This window comes from Lolium perenne, chromosome 4 (assembly GCF_019359855.2).
Source record: "Lolium perenne isolate Kyuss_39 chromosome 4, Kyuss_2.0, whole genome shotgun sequence".
In the NCBI taxonomy this organism is placed as follows: domain Eukaryota; kingdom Viridiplantae; phylum Streptophyta; class Magnoliopsida; order Poales; family Poaceae; genus Lolium; species Lolium perenne.
In genome coordinates this window covers 301,151,741-301,173,020 of record NC_067247.2, presented here as the reverse complement: position 1 = coordinate 301,173,020, position 21,280 = coordinate 301,151,741, and positions in this window count along the sequence as shown.

Genomic DNA, 21,280 nt, shown 5'->3' with positions numbered 1-21,280 from the left:
TCCGAGAATATTTCCTGTGTAGGATTTCTGAAACCAAAAACAGCAGAAAACAGGAACTGACGCTTTGGCATCTTGTTAATAGGTTAGTACCGGAAAATGCATCAAAATGATATAAAGTGTATATAAAACATGTGAGTATTGTCATAAAACTAGCATGGAACATAAGAAATTATAGATACGTTTGAGACGTATCAGAGCGTTGTTCGCGCACCCGATAAATATGAACAGCAGCATGGAATATGACAATATAGTAGCACAGATACTAAAAAGGTGAGCCTACAACCAAGTACAAGCCTTGGTTGTAGCCTCGGGGGTTACTCCCATCGGGAACGCTGTTCGCGTGCCCGATGAAATTTGAATAAATCTTGGTGAGCATATTCTGAGTTATCAAAATAACTCTTCATATACTCCCATCGGGAGGTTATGTTAAAACAATATAAGTCATCCGTTGACTCGAATAAATGTGCTACTCCAGCAGCCGAAAAAAGCACTCGACAATATATTCTCAGAGCGCCTCAGTCGCGAAATAATCTCTGAATGCCGCAAAACTCTGCGAAGGTAAGTCCCCAGGATCCGTCCTGTGCGGCGTGGCACCGCCTCTGACGGCGCTTTGCTACTTTTTCCCGTATCAACAGATACGAAGAAAAATCCTAACGGACGCGTTAGGTACCCGATAAAATATGACTGGAATTCGGCATCTGGTAAGACCTTAAGCGGCACATGTCGAATTACGCCAGTATCCCGAGATCATGTCCAGGGACGTGATCTTGAAGTAGGTTTTGGTGGATTGCTACAAGAGCAGTTAACTGGTACCTGATCCGTCAGATGAACCAGCCCCAATTACCGTTATCCCTGTACAATATACAATTCTTTTATAAAAAGTTGTCGACTTGCAGAAATCATATGCAGATTGTAAAGATGGAGATTTTCCTTGATTCTGCGATTCAAGCAAAATCTCGGGGGCTACTGACATAGGCATCCCCAATGGGCCTGCCGAAGAAGGTACCCGGGGTTTATTGAAGGCCCACGACCCAAAGTTTTACGTAGTTTGGGAAGATAGAGTTGTATTAGGAATATCAAACTTGTATATATCGCGGGTTGGTTTACGAAACCCTCTCGGACTCTGTAACTTGTGCATCACGAAACCCTCGGCTCTGCCTCCTATATAAGGGGGAGTCGAGGAACAAAGAAAGGATCGATTCATTGTTTTCGGATAACCCTAGTTTTCATAGCAGTCGAGTACTTTTCCGGCTGAAACCTTCGAGATCTACTTGCCCTCTACTTCCAACTAAACCCTAGTCTACAACCCGTAGGCATTGATAAGTTAATCCCTTATCAGTGTTCTTGTTGGTTTCCTCTCGATGGAGATAATATCGTCTGAAATAAGTGATCTTAGGCTTTTCGTTCGACGATGGGATCTCCTTTCCAGCGTCAATGGTGGTGTTCGAAGATTACAATTCTCTAGGTATGGGCCTTCAGATCTTGTTTCGCCAGATCGATTTTGGATCTTTTCTCATGGTTGTCGCGAGGAGGATTATCCTCGTAGATTTTATCCCGACTACTACGTCCTCTACAATGGTGACTCGTACTCTCGGCTTTCCAGCGATATTGATAAGGCTGGTTGATGCGCGTATAATTGACACGTTCGTTGGGAACCCCAAGAGGAAGGTGCGATGCGCACAGCAGTAAGTTTTCCCTCAGTAAGAAACCAAGGTTTAATCGAACCAGTAGGAGTCAAGAAGCACGTTGAAGGTTGATGGTGGCGGAATGTAATGCGGCGCAACACCAGGGATTCCGGCGCCAACGTGGAACCTGCACAACACAACCAAAGTACTTTGCCCCAACGAAACAGTGAGGTTGTCAATCTCACCGGCTTGCTGTAACAAAGGATTAACCGTATTGTGTGGAAGATGATTGTTTGCAGAAAACAGTAAAACAAGTATTGCAGTAGATTGTATGCGATGTAAAGAATAGGACCGGGGTCCACAGTTCACTAGAGGTGTCTCTCCCATAAGATAAAAGCATGTTGGGTGAACAAATTACAGTCGGGCAATTGACAAATAGAGAGGGCATAACAATGCACATACATGACACGATAAATATAGTGAGATTTAATTGGGCATTACGACAAAGTACATAGACCGCTATCCAGCATGCATCTATGCCTAAAAAGTCCACCTTCAGGTTATCATCCGAACCCCTTCCAGTATTAAGTTGCAAAACAACAGACAATTGCATTAAGTATGGTGCGTAATGTAATCAATAACTACATCCTTAGACATAGCATCAATGTTTTATCCCTAGTGGCAACAACACATCCACAACCTTAGAACTTTCTCCACGTCCCCATTTAATGGAGGCATGAACCCACTACTCGAGCAGAACTACCCCCTCATGGAGTTACGAGCACAAACTTGGCCAGAGCCTCTACTAATAACGGAGAGCATGCAAGATCATAAACAACACATAGGTAATAACTTGATAATTAACATAACATAGTATTCTCTATCCATCGGATCCCGACAAACACAACATATAGTATTACAGATAGATGATCTTGACCATGTTAGGCAGCTCACAAGATCCAACAATGAAGCACAATGAGGAGAAGACAACCATCTAGATACTGCTATGGACCCATAGTCCAGGGGTGAACTACTCACTCATCACTCCGGAGGCGACCATGGCGGTGAAGAGTCCTCCGGGAGATGAATCCCCTCTCCGGCAGGTGCGGAGGAGATCTCAGAATCCCCGAGATGGGATTGGCGGCGGCGGCGTCTCGATGGGTTTTCCGTATCGTGGCTCTCGGTGCTGGGGTTTCGCGACGAAGGCTATTTGTAGGCGGAAGGGCAGGTAAAGAGGCGGCACGAGGGGCCCAGACGACAGGCCGGCGCGGCCAGGGCCTGGGCCGCGCCGCCCTGGTGTCTGGCCACCTCGTGGCCCCACTTCAACTCTCCTTCGGTCTTCTGGAAGCTTCGTGGCAAAATAGGACCCTGGGCGTTGATTTCGTCCAATTCCGAGAATATTTCTTTACTAGGATTTCTGAAACCAAAAACAGCTGAAAACAGCAACTGGCTCTTCGGCATCTCGTTAATAGGTTAGTTCCAGAAAATGCACGAATATGACATAAAGTGTGCATAAAACATGTAGATATCATCAATAATGTGGCATGGAACATAAGAAATTATCGATACGTCGGAGACGTATCAGCATCCCCAAGCTTAGTTACGCTCGTCCGAGCAGGTAAACGATAACAAAGATAATTTCTGGAGTGACATGCCATCATAACCTTGATCATACTATTGTAAGCATATGTAATGAATGCAGCGATCAAAACAATGGTAATGACATGAGTAAACAAGTGAATCATAAAGCAAAGACTTTTCATGAATAGTACTTAAAGACAAGCATCAATAAGTCTTGCATAAGAGTTAACTCATAAAGCAATAAATCAAAGTAAAGGTATTGAAGCAACACAAAGGAAGATTAAGTTTCAGCGGTTGCTTTCAACTTATAACATGTATATCTCATGGATAATTGTCAACATAGAGTAATATAACATGTGCAATATGCAAGTATGTAGGAATCAATGCACAGTTCACACAAGTGTTTGCTTCTTGAGGTGGAGAGAAATAGGTGAACTGACTCAACATTAAAAGTAAAAGAAAGGTCCTTCAACGAGGAAAGCATCGATTGCTATATTTGTGCTAGAGCTTTTATTTTGAAAACATGAAACAATTTTGTCAACGGTAGTAATAAAGCATATGAGTTATGTAAATTATATCTTACAAGTTGCAAGCCTCATGCATAGTATACTAATAGTGCCCGCACCTTGTCCTAATTAGCTTGGACTACCGGATCATCGCAATACACATGTTTTAACCAAGTGTCACAATGGGGTACCTCCATGCCGCATGTACAAAGGTCTAAGGAGAAAGCTCGCATTTTGGATTTCTCGCTTTTGATTATTCTCAACTTAGACATCCATACCGGGACAACATGGACAACAGATAATGGACTCCTCTTTAATGCATAAGCATGTGGCAACAATTAGTGTTCTCATATGAGATTGAGGATATATGTCCAAAACTGAAACTTCCACCATGATTCATGGCTTTAGTTAGCGGCCCAATGTTCTTCTCTAAATATATGCATGCTCCAACCATTAAGGTGGTAGATCTCTCTTACTTCAGACAAGACGGACATGCATAGCAACTCACATGATATTCAACAAAGAGTAGTTGATGGCGTCCCCAGAAACATGGTTATCGCACAACAAGCAACTTAATAAGAGATAAAGTGCATAAGTACATATTCAATACCACAATAGTTTTTAAGCTATTTGTCCCATGAGCTATATATTGCAAAGGTGAATGATGGAAATTTTAAAGGTAGCACTCAAGCAATTTACTTTGGAATGGCGGAGAAATACCATGTAGTAGGTAGATATGGTGGACACAAATGGCATAGTGGTTGGCTCAAAGATTTTGGATGCATGAGAAGTATTCCCTCTCGATACAAGGTTTAGGCTAGCAAGGTTATTTGAAACAAACACAAGGATGAACCGGTGCAGCAAAACTCACATAAAAGACATATTGTAAACATTATAAGACTCTACACCGTCTTCCTTGTTGTTCAAAACTCAATACTAGATATTATCTAGACTTTAGAGAGACCAAATATGCAAACCAAATTTAGCAAGCTCTAGGTGTTTCTTCATTAATGGGTGCAAAGTATATGATGCAAGAGCTTAAACATGAGCACAACAATTGCCAAGTATCAAATTATTCAAGACATTTTAGAATTACTACATGTAGCATTTCCCAATTCCAACCATATAACAATTTAACGAATAAGATTCAACCTTCGCCATTAATACTATGAGTAAAGCCTAAGGACATATTTGTCCATATGCAACAGCGGAGCGTGTCTCTCTCCCACTCAATGAATGCTAGGATCCATTTATTCAAACAAAAACAAACCGACGCTCCAAGCAAAGTACATAAGATGTGACGGAATAAAAATATAGTTTCAGGGGAGGAACCTGATAATGTTGTCGATGAAGAAGGGGATGCCTTGGGCATCCCCAAGCTTAGACGCTTGAGACTTCTTAGAATATGCAGGGGTGAACCACCGGGGCATCCCCAAGCTTAGAGCTTTCACTCTCCTTGATCATATTGCATCATACTCCTCTCTTGATCCTTGAAAACTTCCTCCACACCAAACTCGAAACAACTCATTAGAGGGTTAGTGCATAATAAAAATTAACATGTTCAGAGGTGACACAATCATTCTTAACACTTGTGGACATTGCATAAAGCTACTGGACATTAATGGATCAAAGAAATTCATCCAACATAGCAAAAGAGGCAATGCGAAATAAAAGGCAGAATCTGTCAAAACAGAACAGTCCGTAAAGATGGATTTTATTGAGGCACCAGACTTGCTCAAATGAAAATGCCCAAATTGAATGAAAGTTGCGTACATATCTGAGGATCACGCACGTAAATTGGCTTAATTTTCTGAGCTACCTACAGGGAGGCAGGTCGAAATTCGTGACAGCAAAGAAATCTGAAACTGCGCAGTAATCCAAATCTAGTATGAACTTTACTATCAAAGACTTTACTTGGCACAACAAAACACAAAACTAAGATAAGGAGAGGTTGCTACAGTAGTGAACAACTTCCAAGATTCAAATATAAAACAAAAATACTGTAGTAAAAACATGGGTTGTCTCCCATAAGCGCTTTTCTTTAACGCCTTTCAGCTAGGCGCAGAAAGTGTATATCAAGTATTATCAAGAGACGAAGCATCAACATCATAATTTGTTCTAATAATAGAATCAAAAGGTAACTTCATTCTTTTTCTAGGGAAGTGTTCCATACCTTTCTTGAGAGGAAATTGATATTTAATATTACCTTCCTTCATATCAATAGTAGCACCAACGGTTCGAAGAAAAGGTCTTCCCAATATAATGGGGCAAGATGCATTGCATTCAATATCCAAGACAACAAAATCAACGGGGACAAGGTTATTGTTAACCATAATATGAACATTATCAACTCTCCCCAAAGGTTTCTTTTTAGCATTATCAGCGAGATTAACATCCAAATAACAATTTTTCAATGGTGGCAAGTCAAGCATATCATAGACTTTCTTAGGCATAACAGAAATACTTGCACCAAGATCACATAAAGCATTACAATCAAAATCATTGACCCTCATTTTAATGATGGGCTCCCAACCATCTTCTAGCTTTCTAGGAATAGAAGTTTCAAGTTTTAGTTTCTCTTCTCTAGCTTTTATGAGAGCATTTGTAATATGTTCTGTGAAAGCCAAGTTTACAGCGCTAGCATTGGGACTCTTAGCAAGTTTTTGTAAGAACTTTATAACTTCAGAGATGTGGCAATCATCAAAATCTAAATCATTATGAGCTACAGCAATGGGATCATCATCCCCAATGTTGGAAAAAATTTCAGCAGTTTTATCACAGGCAATTTCAGTGAGCTTTAGCAATTTCAGGCGCTTTTGTACGCTTTGCACTAGGAGTAGAAACATTGCCAACACCAATTATTTTACCATTAATAGTAGGAGGTGCAGCAACATGTGAATCATTAGCATTGCTAGTGGTGGTAATAGTCCAAACTTTAGCTACATTTTTCTCTTTAGCTAGTTTTTCATTTTCTTCTCTATCCCACCTAGCACGCAATTCAGCCATTAATCTTATATTCTCATTAATTCTAACTTGGATGGCATTTGCTTTAGTAACAATTTTATTTTCAATATCCCTATTAGGCATAACTTTCGATTTCAAAAGATCATCATCAGAGGCAAGACTATCAACCTTAGAAGCGAGAATATCAATTTTATTGAGTTTTTCCTCAACAGATTTGTTAAAGGCAGTTTGTGTACTAATAAATTCTTTAAGCATAGCTTCAAGTCCAGGGGGTGTGTTCCTATTATTATTGTAAGAATTCCCATAAGAATTAGCATAACCGTTACCATTATTATAAGGATATGGCCTATAGTTATTACTAGAATTGTTCCGATAAGCATTGTTGTTGAAATTATTATTTTTAATGAAATTTACATCAACATGTTCTTCTTGGGTAACCAATGAAGCTAACGGAACATTATTAGGATCAACATTGGTCCTATCATTCACAAGCATAGACATAATAGCATCAATCTTATCACTCAAGGAGGAGGTTTCTTCAACAGAATTTACCTTCTTACCTTGTGGAGCTCTTTCTGTGTGCCATTCAGAGTAATTAATCATCATATTATCAAGGAGCTTTGTTGCTTCACCAAGAGTGATGGACATAAAGGTACCTCCAGCAGCTGAATCCAATAAATTCCGCGAAGAAAAATTTAGTCCTGCATAAAAGGTTTGGATGATCATCCAAGTAGTCAGTCCATGGGTTGGGCAATTTTTAACCAAAGATTTCATTCTTTCCCAAGCTTGAGCAACATGTTCATTATCCAATTGTTTAAAATTCATTATGCTACTTCTCAAAGATATAATTTTAGCAGGGGGATAATATCTACCAATAAAAGCATCCTTGCATTTAGTCCAGGAATCAATACTATTCTTAGGCAGAGATAGCAACCAATCTTTAGCTCTTCCTCTTAATGAGAAAGGAAACAATTTTAATTTTATAATGTCACCATCTACATCCTTATATTTTTGCATTTCACACAATTCAACAAAGATATTGAGATGGGCAGCAGCATCATCAGAACTAACACCAGAAAATTGATCTCGCATAACAAGGTTCAGTAAAGCAGGTTTAATTTCAAAGAATTCTGCTGTAGTAGCAGGTGGAGCAATAGGTGTGCATAGGAAATCATTATTATTTGTGGTTGTGAAGTCACACAACTTAGTATTTTTAGGGGTGGCCATTTTAGCAGTAGTAAATAAAGCAAACTAGATAAAGTAAATGCAAGTAACTAATTTTTTTTTATGTTTTTGATATAAGTGCAAGACAGTAAATAAAGTAAAGCTAGCAACTAATTTTTTTGTGTTTTGATATAAGTGCAGCAAACAAGTAAGTAAATAAAATAAAGCAAGACAAAAACAAAGTAAAGAGATTGGATTGTGGAGACTCCCCTTGCAGCGTGTCTTGATCTCCCCGGCAACGGCGCCGAAACTTGATCTTGATGCGCGTATAATTGACACGTTCGTTGGGAACCCCAAGAGGAAGGTGCGATGCGCACAGCAGTAAGTTTTCCCTCAGTAAGAAACCAAGGTTTAATCGAACCAGTAGGAGTCAAGAAGCACGTTGAAGGTTGATGGTGGCGGAATGTAATGCGGCGCAACACCAGGGATTCCGGCGCCAACGTGGAACCTGCACAACACAACCAAAGTACTTTGCCCCAACGAAACAGTGAGGTTGTCAATCTCACCGGCTTGCTGTAACAAAGGATTAACCGTATTGTGTGGAAGATGATTGTTTGCAGAAAACAGTAAAACAAGTATTGCAGTAGATTGTATGCGATGTAAAGAATAGGACCAGGGTCCACAGTTCACTAGAGGTGTCTCTCCCATAAGATAAAAGCATGTTGGGTGAACAAATTACAGTCGGGCAATTGACAAATAGAGAGGGCATAACAATGCACATACATGACATGATAAATATAGTGAGATTTAATTGGGCATTACGACAAAGTACATAGACCGCTATCCAGCATGCATCTATGCCTAAAAAGTCCACCTTCAGGTTATCATCCGAACCCCTTCCAGTATTAAGTTGCAAAACAACAGACAATTGCATTAAGTATGGTGCGTAATGTAATCAATAACTACATCCTTAGACATAGCATCAATGTTTTATCCCGAGTGGCAACAACACATCCACAACCTTAGAACTTTCATCCTTGTCCCAGATTTAATGGAGGCATGAACCCACTATCGAGCATAAATACTCCCTCTTGGAGTTAAGAGCAAAAACTTGGCCAGAGCCTCTACTAATAACGGAGAGCATGCAAGATCATAAACAACACATAGGTAATAACTTGATAATTAACATAACATAGTATTCTCTATCCATCGGATCCCGACAAACACAACATATAGTATTACAGATAGATGATCTTGATCATGTTAGGCAGCTCACAAGATCCAACAATGAAGCACAATGAGGAGAAGACAACCATCTAGCTACTGCTATGGACCCATAGTCCAGGGGTGAACTACTCACTCATCACTCCGGAGGAGACCATGGCGGTGAAGAGTCCTCCGGGAGATGAATCCCCTCTCCGGCAGGGTGCCGGAAGAGATCTCCAGAATCCCCCGAGATGGGATTGGCGGCGGCGGCGTCTCAGTAAGGTTTTCCGTATCGTGGCTCTCGGTACTGGGGGTTTCGCGACGAAGGCTATTTGTAGGCGGAAGGGCAGGTAAAGAGGCGGCACGAGGGGCCCAGACGACAGGCCGGCGCGACCAGGGCCTGGGCCGCGCCGCCCTGGTGTCTGGCCACCTCGTGGCCCCACTTCGACTCTCCTTCGGTCTTCTGGAAGCTTCGTGGCAAAATAGGACCCTGGGCATTGATTTCGTCCAATTCCGAGAATATTTCTTTACTAGGATTTCTGAAACCAAAAACAGCAGAAAACAGCAACTGGCTCTTCGGCATCTCGTTAATAGGTTAGTTCCAGAAAATGCACGGATATGACATAAAGTGTGCATAAAACATGTAGATATCATCAATAATGTGGCATGGAACATAAGAAATAATCGATACGTCGGAGACGTATCACTGGTCGGTTGTTATTCCCTGAGATACTGGTGTTGGTACTATTGTTGCCTATTCGACGGTACCCCGGAGGAGGGATCCTCACGGAGGGGGAAGAAGTAGAGGCCATAGGACGGAGAGCACTCGGGACGGTGGTACGCGATTTACCCAGCTTCGGAACACCTGCTCGAGGACAGGGCTTACTGCTGCTTGTCTGGAATTATCTGGGCGCTTTCGCGTTGTTACAATGAGTTGTGGTTGTCCCTCTAGGGCTCCTAGGATCCGGCTTATAAAGGCGCCAGGATCTAGGGTTTCTACAGAGAGTCCTACCCGGATTACAATCTTGCCTAACTACGGAACATTACATTGCCGTGCACGTCAAGGATCCGCCTATCCCTAATACGCCGTACTGGATCCGGCTACCCCTGATGGGCCAGGCCGGATCCGGCTTCCAGAGAAGGTCGGTCGGATCCAGCTCCTTTTTCCTGGCCTGGACTTCCTCCATCCTGATCAACAGCAATTGCGCCACCCGATGGGTCGTATGCCACCATCACCATATGTGGGCCACCTAGGCTTGCCGAATCTAGCCACTGTCTATACACCCATGAAGTATACCCACAACAGTAGCCCCCAGAGTTCACCAAGATTCTCCTCCCTTTTCGTCTTGCTCGAGCCATCATCACTTCTGGCAAGCTTCCCGGAAATCTGAGGAAACTTGAAGAACTCCGACTTCATGAAACTTCTTTCCAACTTATATGCTGGAAAATCCTTCATCCCACGGCACTTCATCCATCGACCATATTGTTACATGAGTCTCCGGGTTACTCCCTTGCAGAGATACTTGCTTGGTAGTTGAAACTGTTACCCGGATCCTCGAAAGGTTGAAATGGTTCCGCCAATCTTGGCGCCATCTTCGGGTAATTCAAACGGTAACTTGATCATTAGCCGATTTTACCGCTAGGGTTTGGACACGTGTCGCTCATCCAACGGTGCGATGCTTGCGTTCCGACCACAGGATGCGGAGCACGAATCTCATTTCGCAGCTATAAATATCATCACCGCACACCCTAATCACTTCATTCTCCCCCTTTTCACCTCTCACTCGAGCACCGCCACCGAGCTTCCGCTTCCATAGTGCCGGAGTCTTGCCGGTGGTCCTCCGGAGTTCCTCCGCTGCATCGAGTTCATCAGTTGTTCTGTTGGGGGGATGACCCCCGGTATGCCAAAGGCATGCCAAACCGGATGGTTTGAGCCATCAGGATACCGGTTAAATGTTCATACCGGAGCATAAGATAGGCGTTTGGCTGAGCAGGGCTAAGCCGGTATCCTCAGGGGAGGTATACCGGAACCAGATAGAAAAGGTACCGGGCCACCGGAAAGAAGAGCATGTCGGCAAGACTGGTCAAAGATCCTCTCCAGAGCTAGAAGACAAAGATGAGCTAAGCAAAGTAGCTTTAAACGAAGGGCTGACGATAAAGAAGAGGATGACGGAGAAAGAAGCCGGAGGACGTCAGCCTCCCTGATTAAAGAGGACCCCGGTGTCATCTATGATTAAAGTAGCTTTGTAAAGTAGCTTTGTAAAGTAGTTTGTCTAGTCAAAGATACCATTAGGGTTTCTTGCACTGTAAGCCATCCTCTCCCCTATATAAGGAGAGGGGGCAGCCCTCCTTACGGGCACGCACGGAAGTAGCAAGGCACAAAGCACAAACCTGTAACCTGTGAGAATCAATGAAGAAAGTGATCTAGAAGCGAGTTCTTCCTTGTGTCTTTCTTCTTCAACCTCTGGCCTTGGCCAAGTTCTTGAGGAAACCATCCGGAAGTTCATCCCATCTGATCGCAAACCCTCCCCCGAATCCTCTAGCGTCCATTCGGCCCCAATCTAAGCCATCCTATGGCATCTGTCTGTTCACCACGACGACAGTTGGCGCCCACCGTGGGGCATGAAGCGGCGCTTGCAGGAGTTCACATTCGGGCGGGCATCCTCGAGATCGCCGGCGAGCGTACGGTGTCCGCGCTCGTGCAGCGCATCTACGACATGGACTTCATCAACGACAACACGGGCTGCTTCGCCAACGGCGGCGTCTTCCCCAAGAACGGCCGCACCGTCGAGTTCGGCAGCCACCGCGTCTACTTCGGCACTGTCCCTGTGCGCCAGCGCCTCTCGCCGGTGCTGGTGGCACCGGACCCGCCAAGATGGCTCTGTGCTGGCCGCGCCGCCGGCAGTGTCGAGGTAATGATGACTGGCGTGGTTGGTGCAGGAAAAGAAGCTGTGGGAGAAAGTGCTGGTCGTGCGGCTTCGACCCGTGCGGCCAAGCCACCGCTGGAGCGTGACGCAGGGGCGGCGGGAGCATCATCCGCACCACTGGAAACACCGCTCCAAGCGGCGATGAACGTCCTCGCCGCCCCCATCGCGTAGAATGTCGACCCGGCAGCGGCTCAGGCGGAGCTGGAGGCGCAGCGCCAGAAGGTGCTCGAGAGCGGCAAGGACATTGTCCGGGCGCAGCGCGAGCTGAACATAACCCTACGTGAGTATAACGCTGCCCATGGCTTTGCTTCTGTTAGTGCGCATGCTGCTAGGATGCCGGAAAACCGGCTAAAAGCTCACAACCTAGATCAGGATTTACGCAAAGAAGTTCTTGCCGGCAAAAGTACCTCTGCATCTGTTAGCATCGTGGAAAAACCTAAGTACAGTAGCCCGGATAAAACTATAAAAGCTGCTAAGGCTGCAGTAGAGCTATGTGAATCGCTTTCCGGAGATGCTCTGGCAAAACAGCAAGAGCGTGTTAGAGAGCTGCTGGAAACTATTGAGCAGCAGAATGCTGAGCAACTGGCTAAGCTGAACAAGGCCGCGGCCTCAAAATCCGCGCGTTCAACAAAGAATGCTGGAAGCAAGTCCCATGGGCAGGCATCGTCCCCCCATCCGGACAGAAGAAGAGAAAAGGAAATGAACGCACAGCAGATGACTGTGTATGATCCGGTTCTTGCCGGAAAGCAACAAGCCGGGCAACACGATGCCGGTAGAAAAAGGCAAGGGGCAGGTCGAGGCTACGCCAGAGGAGGCTATGCCGGAAACAATCATGCCGGTAGATATGAAACCGGGCAAAATTATCGAGCTGCAAGGGCAGCGTATGAGGAGATGCCACCACCAAGGTACCGGCAGGCAAGAGCAGCGGAACCGGAAAGATACGGAGAGGGAGATTCCGAAGTAGAACGAACAAGAGTCTACCGGAACCCCTTGGGGGATCGCCTAGGGGAGAGATGTTTGCCAGACCAGGATGCGAGGCACAGGCTGGATAGAGTACATCTTTCCGAAATGATCGAATCTGAGGGTCCTCCTGGCCCAAAATGTTTTGGCCCACGGATCATGGGAGAAGAACCACCGATACGCAATTTCCAGTTGCCCCGTGACACAAAAACGTATGATGGCACGACCAAGCCGGAAGATTGGCTGGCGGACTATGTCACAGCGGTTTATGTAGCTGGTGGCGGAGTAAACCGGCGTTGGGCGGTGAGAATCATACCATCCTACCTGGTAGGTCCTGCACGGATTTGGCTTAACAACTTGCCGGCAGGAAGTATTAACGGATGGCTGGACTTTGAGGAAGCCTTCGTGAACAATTTCAGTAGCACTTACAAGAGGCCAAACCGGCCCCAACAGCTCGCTTTATGCCAGCAACGTGCCGGTGAGACAGACAGGGATTATCTTACCCGGTGGAACTCAACAAGAAACACGTGTGAAGGAGTAATTGAAGCGCAAGCAATTGCTTGGTTCAGTCAAGGATGCCGGAGAGGATCACCGCTGTGGCAAAAGCTGCAGAGAAGCATGCCAGCGACCTTGGCAGAGATGATACGCGTGGCGGATAGCTATGCATTGGGAGACCCATTGCAACCAGCAGTACAAGCTGAGCCGGAGCAGCGACAGGAACAATACCGGGACAATCGGAACAACAAGAGAAGGGAAGATTTCCCGGATCGAAGGTACGCTCCGCAGCACGTTGCTGCCGTGCAAGAAAATTATGATGCCGGCGGTAGCCAAAGGCAAAAAACCGGATCGCAGCCATGGGCGGGTCCAAAAAAGCAGTGGGTCGAAAAGAAACCCTGGGGCCAGAAAAAGAATTGGCAGGAACCCGTAAAATACACCATGGAAGCCACCATGGATCAACCTTGCCGCTGGCACACGCCAAACCCGGATCACCCGTCAAACCACCTGACGAAGGATTGTTCTTGGACCAAGTACCTGATACAAAAGGGAGCGGTAAAGGACGCTCAAGCACAAGGGTGCTCAACAGTGTTGCCACCGTCGCAGGACATGCTGCGTCAGCAACAGCTACCACCACCACCACCACTCACTGGAGCAAATGCTTTACCGGTACAACATCAGCCAAATAGGCAACAATACCAGCAGGTTAACCGGGTGGAGCAAAACGATGATCAACCACCTCCACCGGCACCTTTAGGCCGGAATGTTTACAAAGGCCCGCATCTGTGCTGTGTTGTCTTTGTCACTGAGCCGATAGACAGGCAAAGTGTGCATCACCGCTCCATGGAGGTAAACGCCGTGATGCCGGCAGTTCCCAGATACATGCTGTGGTCAGATCAGGAAATTACCTGGTCATTTAAGGATCACCCCAAAATCATGCCGAATCCGGGTGGATATGCTCTTGTTGTGGACCCAATCATGAAAGGACCGCAAACGCGAGTAAAATTCAGCAAGGTGCTGATAGACAACGGTAGCAGCATAAACATCATGTACAAGCATACCATGCATACGCTGGGCATAACAGAAAACATGCTTCAGCCAACGCGTACAACGTTCCACGGAATCGTTCCGGGCTTGTCCTGTGCTCCGGTAGGAAAGGTCCGGGTGGATGTAGCGTTTGGAGGACGTGACAATTGCCGGGTTGAAAATGTTGAGTTCGAGGTGGTGGACCTAGACAGTCCTTACCATGCGTTGCTGGGAAGACCAGCATTGGCAGCTTTCATGGCTACGACTCATACGGCTTACCTCAAGATGAAGATGCCGGCACCTCGTGGACCCTTAACTGTGGTGGGAAACTATAAGGTCTCACTGGAAACTGCATCTGCCGGATCAAACCTAGCGGAATCGCTGGTGATCGCGGAGGAAAAAAGAAGAATGCAAACCGCGGTTGCGCTGGCTCAATCCTCACAGTTGAGTTTAGCGGCAATGAGTGGAAGCTTGGGCTCACCGGCATTCAAGCCGACAAATGAAACAAAGGACATTGTGCTGGATCCGGCTTACCCAGAGCGCACCGTTCGCATCGGTGCCGGACTCGATCAAGCATAGGAAAACGCGCTCGTCAGCTTCCTCCGTGAGAATCGGAATATCTTTGCCTGGTCAACTGATGACTTGGTGGGTGTTCCGAGGGAGCTGGCTGAGCACTCTTTAAACGTCCGGAAAGATGCCAAGCCGGTGCGACAGCCCTTGCGCCGGTTCGCTGAAGATAGAAGGAAAATCATAGGAGAGGAGGTGACAAAACTGCTCGTTGCCGGATTCATTGTGGAGGTCACGCACACAGAGTGGCTGGCCAATCCGGTAATGGTCGAAAAGAAAAAAGATGAGAACCTGGAGGCAAAAGCTCCGAAGGTGTGGCGAATGTGCATCGACTACACCAAGCTAAACAAGGCTTGCCCAAGAGATCCTTTTCCTTTGCCACGGATCGATCAAGTGATTGATTCAACTGCTGGGTGTGAGTTGTTGTCCTTTCTAGATGCGTATTCCAGTTTCCACCAAATTCCCTTGAAAAAGGAAGATCAAATAAAAACTGCGTTCATTACCCCGCATGGGGCTTATTGCTATGTCACTATGCCCTTTGGTTTGCGAAAAGCTGGTGCAACGTACCAGCGCTGTATGCAAAAATGCTTGTATGATCAAATTGGAAAAAATGTGCAAGTCTATGTAGACGACATTGTGATAAAAACTAAGGTAAAGAACACCTTAATCGATGACATCCGGCAAACATTCGATGACCTAAGACGGTTCCGGATGAAACTTAATCCGGCAAAATGCACCTTCGGTGTCCCTGCCGGCAAGTTGCTCGGTTTCCTTGTGTCAAGCCGGGGCATTGAAGTCAATCCGGTAAAAATCCGGGCAATAGAAAGAATGACTATCCCACGAGAACTAAAGGATGTGCAAAAATTTACCGGTAGCTTGGCATCGCTAAGCCGGTTCATAAGCAGGTTGGGAGAAAAAGCTCTGCCACTCTATGCTCTCATGAAAAAATCTGACACGTTCGTCTGGACCCCTCAGGCAGACGTAGCGTTTAAAGAGCTAAAAACGATGCTGGCCACAGCACCTATACTGGCTTCACCTCTAGAAAGAGAGCCTATGTTATTATACATAGCGGCAACAAACCGGGTTGTGAGCGTAGTGGTTGTGGTTGAAAGAGAAGAGGAAGGAAAAACCGTCCAGAGGCCGGTATACTACCTGAGCGAGGTGCTCTCCCTCTCGAAACAAAACTACCCTCACTTCCAAAAGATGACTTATGGCGTGTACATGGCCGCCACAAAACTCAAGCATTACTTCGAAGAACATCCTATGAAGGTGGTGAGTGAAGCACCAATCTCCGATATCATGTGCAACAAGGACGCTAGTGGAAGGATTGCAAAGTGGGCAATCCAGATATCACCATATGTGCCGGTATATGAAAGAAGAGATGCCATAAAATCACAGGCTTTGGCTGACTTCCTCGTCGATTGGGCGGAGATGCAATACAAACCGCCAGATCAGAGGATAGAGTACTGGAAAATGCACTTTGATGGATCCAAACTCAAAGAGGGCCTAGGTGCTGGTGTGGTGCTTACCTCGCCAAAAGGGGATCACCTCCGGTACGTTTTGCAAGTGCATTTCAGGGCATCAAACAATGTCGCTGAATACGAAGCTTTGATCCATGGGCTTAAGGTCGCAAAAGAAATCGGAGCACACCGGATCATTTGTTACGGAGATTCGGACCTTGTGGTACAGCAGTGTTCCAGAGACTGGGATGCAAAAGATGCCAACATGGCCTCGTACCGGTTTCACGTGCAAAAGATTGCCGGATTCTTCGAAGGGTGTGAGTTTCACCATGTGCCGCGCGCAGAAAATGAAGCCGCGGATGCTTTGTCCAAGCTGGGCTCATCCAGGCAAGAAATTCCTCCCGGAATAGCTTTAGCTCACTTAAGAGCACCATCGATCAAACCAAGCCCGGAATCAGAATCAATTTTTGTACCGGAATCACACGTAGTGCCCATGGATATCGATGAAGGAAACTCGGGGACTGCTCCGGCAAGCTCGGGGACTGCTCCGGTAAGCTCGGGGACTGCTGTACCCATACTAGAAGAAGCAATGCTGGTGGATAGCATGGACGTAGACGTACCGGTGTTCCTAGTCCGGGAGGCACCATCATGGGTTAAACCTATTAAGGAATTCCTGATCAACGGCACCTTGCCGGATGACGAAAATGAATCAAGGAGAATCCAAAGAAGGTCCAAGGCATATACATTCATCAATGGCGAGGTATACAAGAGAAGTGTTACCGGTGTCCTCCAAAGATGTGTGGAACCGGAAGAGGGGAAAGAAATGCTTGAGGAGATTCACCAAGGAGAATGTGGCCATCATGCTTCGTCAAGGGCGCTGGTAGCAAAAGTATTCCGGCATGGGTTTTATTGGCCCACTGCCTTGGAAAACGCTGAGGATTTAGTAAGAAAATGCAACGGGTGCCAGAGATACGCCAAGCAAAATCATACCCCAGCGTCCGGTTTAAAAACAATACCATTAACATGGCCGTTTGCCGTTTGGTGCCTCGATATGGTTGGCCCATTCAAAACTGCAAGAAGCAGCATGACTCACATCTTGGTTATGGTGGATAAATTCACCAAATGGCTAGAAGTAAAACCTATCGTGAAGTGTGATGGGCATACAGCGGTAAAGTTCTTAAAAGATGTCATTTTGCGGTATGGATACCCGCACAGCATCATCACCGATAATGGAACCAACTTTGCTCAAGGTGAGTTCAAAAGGTTTTGTGAGGACATCAACATCCGGTTGGATTTGTGCTCAGTGGCACACCCACAAGGCAATGGCCAAGTGGAAAGAATGAATGCTTTGGTACTTTCCGGTATCAAACCGAGACTCATTGATGTGGTGGAAAAGTCACCGGGATGTTGGCTCGATGAGCTACCATCAATCTTTGTGGAGTATAAGAACAACTCCAAACCGGTCTACCGGATACACTCCATTCTTCATGGTTTATGGAGCAGAAGCGGTCATACCAACTGACATCATTCATGATTCACCAAGGGTACAGCTCTATACTGAGCAAGAGGTCAAAGAGGCCAGAGAAAATGATGTCGACTTGCTAGAAGAAGCAAGAGAGCTAGCTTTGGCAAGAACAGCCATTTACCAGCAAAACCTCAGACGCTATCATAGCCGGAAGGTTAACCCGAGAGTTTTCCGGGAAGGAGATCTCGTGCTACGCCTAGTGCAGCGCACTGAAGGCCGGCATAAGCTTTTGCCACCATGGGAAGGTCCCTTCATTGTAAGCAAAGTGCTTCACAATGATGCATATTACTTGATCGATGCACAGGAGTGGAAAAAAGGAAAGGCGGACAGGTCCGGAGAGGAGAGCAAGCGTCCATGGAACGTAGCTCTGTTGCGTCCTTTCTACTCTTGAAGTTGTGGTGTAAGAAGTTCCTTTTTGTACCTTAATTGCTATGAATAAAAGATGCCGGAACCTTGAATGAATCTCGGGGACTACCCCAATAAGGTTGCATGTAACTTGTTTATTTTTTCAGTTTACCGGTTGCTTATTGAATGTCTTTTCTTTCCGGTTTAGTAGTGTGCTAAACCCTACCGGAGTCTTCGACTCTGCTGCTGTCCGCAACCCGGCTTCATGGCAAGCAAGATAAACCGGTAGGGGATAAGCACATGAACTGCGGAGAGGGAGAGCAGGAAAGAACAATCCGGAAAATTTAACTAACCCCGGTTAAACCGGTTTTTTGCAAAAATTTCGAGTTATTTCTAAGTTCAAGAAAATGCTTGCTTGGTGAAAGAACTTTGTGCTCATACACCAAAACGCCCAGAGAAGGTAGGCAGAGCCAAAGCAAAAAAGCCAAGTGTGCATTGAATTGGATGCGGAAACAGTTTCGAGATAATTGCAGTGCAAGACAAAATCGAAATAATAAGCAATGTGCTAAGTGGTGAACCAAAATAACTTAATAAGTTACCGGTGTGCAAGACACCGGCATAAAATGTTGCACCGCAAACCACAAGGACAAGTGTTATATTACATCATACACCCCGGCATACCGGGGTCGAATTTAACGAGTTCTGTTATAAAGCGAACAGGAGCAGGTAAATTGTTCAGGCGACGGGGGCATCAGGTGGAGCAGCACCGGTCTCGGTGTCTTCAGGGGGAGCAGCGCTGGCCTCGGGAGCTTCCGGCGGCACATCCTCGGCAGCCTCATCTTCATCTCCCTCTTCTTCTTCCTCATCGCTGAGGTAGTCATTGACACCAGGAGGGGCAGGGATGAAGGTGCGGACCTCGGCATACTCAGCAAGCCGGTAGGCCCGGTCCTGCCGCTTTGCGGTAAGCGCCGGATCCGTGTCGGTGGGAGCATCTTGGCGTACGCCTTGGAGAGCATCCAGATCCAAATCCGGATACCAGGAGCACGCGGAGCGCAGCACCGTGTCAGCTCCGGCACGAGCCGCGGAGCATTGCCACTCGCGAATCCGGCGCCCGGCATCCTTGAGCCGGTGGGCGGTAAGCGTGATGTTTGCCGGCATCTCCTCTTCAGGCCACAGCTCCTTGAAGAGTTGGATAGCGGCGTCCGGTAGGTCGCCAAGGAGCCGGTCCACGGAGCGCATATGTTGGACTCGCGCGGAGAGGGCGACCAGATAGTCGTACCCGTCCCAGTGCGCGTCCATATTGGGAAATTCCCGCGCCACCCGATCCTCCATCACCTTCTTCACGGCGTGGGCCTGGGAGTCCGGGAAATGCTCTACAGGAGCAAGGGAAAAGCATAAACACAAGATACCGGAAAAAAGTATGTCGGAAGAACAAGGAACACGGATGCATTTTCAAAAGGAGAAAGCTTATAAGCGGAAGAAGGGACAAGGCAGGGACTTACGGAAAGCCAGCGCGTCAATCTGCATAACCAACCGATCATATTCCTTGTGATCTGTGGTCATGACCTCAATGAGGCGCTCCGCTGCCTTCCGCGCCTTCCTTTCCTCCTCCAGCTCTGCCGTCAGTACCGTGTTGGAGTTCGTGGAGTCCTCCACGACCTCCGCCAGTCTGGCCTCGGCTGCAACCCGGGCATCCTTCAGAGCCTGCTCATGCTGGAGCGTGGCTTGCATAGCCTGTTCCTTCAGCTCCCTCGAGGCGGTCTTCTGGGCGTCCAGTGCCTCATGGTGCTCCTTGATGAGCTGCTCTTTCTCGCCTAGATACCGGAAAGAAAGGAGTTAGCAAGTGGCAGTAGAAAAAAGAACGGGTTAACCGGAAAAGAAAGGGTGGTACCTTGAAGCGTGACAACCTGGGCCCTATGGGCCTCGATGGTAGCTTCCGGAACAGCTGTTTAACAAAAAGATGCGTAAATATCAAAGAGGAAAACATTCCGGTGAAAAGATGCCGGAAGAAAAGAAAGAAAACAAACCTTGGCAGTGGCTGTGGGCATCGGCAAGGTCCCGATGCTCCCACAGAAGCTCCTCAAAGAGCTGCTTCCGGGCATCCGCGGTGCTCTATTCAAAGGAAGATTATAAGAAAGAAAGAAACAAAGATCTTAACCCGAAACTCGGGGACTGGCTAGGCCGGTTTCGCGCGTTTCTAGTTAAAGTTTCGCGCTAAAAGCTACGCTCTCAACACGAAACTCGGGGACTGGGAGGATAGACAAGATCCGGAAAGAAAAGAAACCGGCATCAACAAAAATTACAAGAGGGTTGGCGAAACTTACCACCACGTTGCTGGTGGCATCATACCACGCACTGTCAAACTCCTTCACGGCGCGTTTAAGCCGCATGAAGTGTTCTTCAGTGGACCGAGGCCCAGCAGGGTCTGGCGCTGGAAGGCGGTCCTTCCCCAGGCCGCGGGTAGATGCAGAGATATCCGCATCATTCCACTTTTGGGCGTAGGGGAGAAGGTGCCCCAGGTCCTTACCCTCGCGATTCAGCTCAACGATCCGGCCTAGGAGGCCGGAAGGTTTTTCTTGGACAGCAGCAGCAGCAGGACCGACGTGCAGCACTACGGACCGCGAGCCGGCTGAGGCGTCGCCCTCCACGGCCTTGCCCCGAGAAGCCCCGGGCTTGAGGAACTTGGTGATCTTGGGGGTCTCTGGCGGCGGCATTCGCTTGGCCGCAGAAGGCCCTTGGCTTGGCGATGGTGCCGGCATGGTCCCGGTAGGCTCGAGGGTAAGAGCTTCCGGTTGAGGCGCAGAAGATACCGGCGCGGAAGTATCCGGCGCGGTGGGGGAAGAGCTTGGCTGCTTCTTCTTTTTCTTCTTCGGGGAAGGAGGAACCAGAGGTTCCGCCTGCCCGGCATCTGTCTCGTCGGCGCCGATGT